Below are 4,004 nucleotides of genomic sequence, written 5' to 3' on the forward strand. Positions count from 1 at the left end.
CTTTACTTTAGAAAGAAATTTCTCCCTCTCTTGCTTGCTCCAATGATCTGGAATTTTTTTAGTAACAATAAAGTTCACAATATGAGCAAACCAAGGAGGAGAATCACGTACCGTAAACAATTGTTCATCAGGGAAATTTTCATTCAAAGGAAGGCAGTCCACTTCATCATCTTCATGCACCAATCTACTCAAGTGGTCTGCAACCACATTCTCACTTACTTTTTTATCTTTTATCTCCAAATCAAATTCTTGAAGTAAGAGAACCCAACGGATCAGTCAAGACTTCGCATCTTTCTTGCCAAGTAAATATTTAAGGGTAGCATGATCAGTGTAGACAATTACTTTGGAACCAATCAAATAAGACCGGAACTTGTCTAGAGCAAACACAACCGCAAGCAACTCTTTTTCGATGGTAGAATAGTTAAGCTGAGCATCATTTAGAGTCTTTGAAGCATAATAAATAGCATGAGGAAGCCTCTCTATACGCTGCCCCAAAACTGCACCCACCGCATAATCCGACGCATCACACATTAATTCAAACGGCAAGTTCCAATCCGGAGGCTTTATGATAGGAGCTGAAGTTAGGAGGGCCTTGAGCTTGTTAAATGACTTTAGACATGCTTCATCAAACACAAATTCTGCATCTTTTGCTAATAAATTGCTCAATGGTCCTGCAATCTTGCTAAAATCCTTCATGAAACGCCGATAAAATCCGGCGTGGCCAAGGAAAGAACGCACTCCCTTTACTATTGTTGGTGGAGGAAGATTGGTAATTAAATCCACTTTTGCTTTGTAAACTTCAATGCCTTTGCTTGAAACAATATGCCCCAACACAATAACTTGTTTGACCATAAAATGGCACTTCTCCCAGTTTAGCACAAGATTGGTTTCTTGACATCTTTTGAGCACTAGAGCTAAATGACGCAAACAATCATCAAAAGAAGAACCAAAAACAGAGAAGTCGTCCATAAATACCTCAATAAATCGCTCCACCATGTCGGAGAAAATACTCATCATACACCGTTGGAAGGTAGCAGGTGCATTACACAATCCAAAAGGCATTCTCCGGTAAGCGAAAGTACCAAAAGGGCAAGTAAATGTAGTCTTTTCTTGGTCCTCTAGTGCAATAGGAATTTGATTATACCCTGAATAGCCATCAAGGAAACAATAATAACTATGACCCGCCAATCGCTCGAGCATTTGATCAATGAAAGGTAATGGAAAGTGGTCTTTGCGTGTGGCACTGTTGAGCTTTCGGTAATCAATACACACTCTCCAACCTGTAGTCATTCTTGTAGGCACTAATTCATCTTTTTCATTCTTCACAACGGTTATTCCCGACTTCTTAGGCACCACTTGAACTGGGCTAACCCATTGGCTATCTGAAATTGGATATATAACTCCAACATCGAGGAGCTTCAAAATTTCAGCATGCACAACTTCTTTCATTGGTGGATTCAAACGCCTTTGTGCATCACGTGTTGGCTTCATATTGTCTTCAAGATGGATTTGGTGCTTCTTCACAAAGGTCCGAAGCAATAATCACTGGAAGTGTCTCACATTCACCCAAAAATACATATTTTAAGTGTTGTGGCAGTGGCTTGAGCTCTAACTTTGGTGCTTGCTGAATGGAAGGCACAACTTTATTTGTGGACAGAGGTAAAGACTCAAATTGGTTCCACTTTCTTGATTCAAAAACTGGTGCAGCACTAAGAAGCTTCTCTAACTCATCAACCTCTTTCTTCGTGTCAAAATCCATTCCAGATTGTGTCAAACATACTTCAAGGGGATCTTGAGATGAATTCAAAACAAAAGATTCATGAGTAATAGGAGAAATTGAATCAACCATAAAACATTTACCATCTTCAGAGGGACGTCGCCCACCTTCAAAAATCTTGTACTCCACTGACATGTCACCAACTATCATAGATAGAAGTCCATCTTTTACTTTAATTATGGTATCAGCAGTAGCCATGAACGCACGACCCAAAATGATTGGTACAACCTCACTTGAATAAGCGTTTGGTTCAGTTTCAAGAATGACAAAATCTGCAGGCAATATGAACTTATCAACCTTCACTAACACATCTTCAACAATTCCCTTTGGCCTCTTGACTGATCGGTCTGCAAATTGCAAGGTGATTGATGTTGGTTGTAGGTCACCAAGCTTTAATTTCAAAAACAGAGAATACGGCATCAGATTCACACTTGCACCCAAGTCCATCAAAGCACGATCAAAATAATGATCACCAATTGTGCAAGAGATTGTAAAGCTGCCTGGATCCTTCAACTTTGGAGGGAGTCTTCTTTGAATTACGGCACTGACCTCTTCTGACAATAACACCTTCTCATGATCTTCAAATTTTCTCTTGTTAGTGCATAACTCCTTTAAAAACTTCGCATAAGCAGGAATTTGTTTAATGGCATCAAGCAAAGGAATATTAATCTGCACCTTGCAAAATAGTTCCATAATCTCAGTCAAGTGCCTATCTTTCTTTGGCTTCTGAAGTAATTCTGGATATGGAGGTTTAGGAACAAATTGAGACTCTGGAGTAGACCTTAAAGTCGTTTCTGGGGTGCTAGAAGTCGCTGGGTTCGAATCAGTTTGTTTTCGGGATTGCTATTGCAGCTTCAATCCTCCTGCAGAATCCTTCTCTGCTGATTCATTAATTTCTGGGTTCCCCCGTTTGACTTCTTCTTTATCTCTTGGACTACGAGCTTTATTATCAACTTCTTTTCCACTCCTCAATGTGATCACAGCTTTCATAGGCTCATGTTTCTCAAATTGAGTCCTTGGATTAGCAAGAGTTTGGCTAGGTAAATGCCCTTGTTCTCTCTCATTCAAAGCAGTGGCAATCTGACCAACTTGAACCTCTAGCTTAGAAATAGCTTGAGATTGAACTTGCAGCCCTTTCTTGGTCTCTTGAATAGCTTGAAGCATCTGAGCATTGGCCTTTTGAAATTCCATCTGATTTTGTGCAAGTTGCTGCATGGTTTCTTCAAGAGATGGTTTCTTTTGTTCAATTGGCCCTTGATAATTTTACATGGGAGGATTCCTTGGCATCTGTACTTGATTATTGTTGCTATAAGAGAAATTTGGATGTTGCCTCCAACCTGGATTATAGGTATTTGAAAAAGGATCATTCACAGACCTTCCATAATTATTCACCATGTTGACTTGCTCATCTTGGAAGAAATTTTCGGAACACGCCTCAATGGTATGTGCAATACTTGAACACAAAGCACATGTCTCCCTTGTAGCCTTATTTAACAGAGGAGTAAGCCTCTTCATTTGTCTTGCCAAGGTTGCAACTTGCTCTTCCAACTTAGTACTTGCACTAACCTCATATAGTCCTCCTCATTTGGGCACTGTTGTATAAGGATCATATTGCTGCGAATTTTCACATATAGTCTCAAAAGCTTGAATTGCCTCATCTGCCGTCTTTCCCATCAAGCTTCCACCAACTGTAGCATCCACCATACTTCTACTTTGGGAGTTCAAACCTCTGTAGAAAAATTGAGCCTTTTGGGGTTTAGAAAATCCATGACGAGGACACTTCAAGAACAAATCCTTATAACGCTCCCAACTCTCATAAAAAGGTTCTCCTTCGGGTTGAGAGAAACCAAAAATTTCTGCTTGGAGAGCATTGGTTTTCTTAGCTGGGAAGAATTTCAACAAGAACTTTTTAACCAAATCATCCCAAGTATTGATGGAACCAGAGGGAAGAGAGCTTAGCCACTTTCTTGCCTTGTCTTTCAATGAAAAAGGAAAAAGCCTTAAACGGATCTGCTCATCTGATATCTCATACCGAAAAGTTCCACATATGTCTTTGAATTCCTCCACATGGAGATAAGGATCTTCATTCGTCTTCCCATAAAAGTTAGGCAAGCTCTGGATTGTTGCTGGTCTAATCTCAAAACGCACTCCTGCAGGAATAGGAGCTACAACAATACAAGATGATGTTGTGAGTGCAGTAGGAGCAGTGTGAACTCCTTCAATGCTT

At 40.0% G+C, this 4,004-nt stretch overlaps 1 non-coding gene across 1 annotated transcript; it reads left to right on the forward strand.

Moving 5' to 3' along the window:
• The first annotated feature begins 3,539 nt into the window (after positions 1-3,539).
• LOC133735004 (small nucleolar RNA R71) lies at positions 3,540-3,646 on the forward strand. Its single transcript, XR_009858744.1, has one exon. It is a non-coding gene; the product is annotated as a small nucleolar RNA R71 (small nucleolar RNA).
• The last annotated feature ends 358 nt before the right edge of the window (positions 3,647-4,004 follow it).

Source organism: Rosa rugosa, chromosome 2 (assembly GCF_958449725.1).
Source record: "Rosa rugosa chromosome 2, drRosRugo1.1, whole genome shotgun sequence".
Classification (NCBI taxonomy): Eukaryota; Viridiplantae; Streptophyta; class Magnoliopsida; order Rosales; family Rosaceae; genus Rosa; species Rosa rugosa.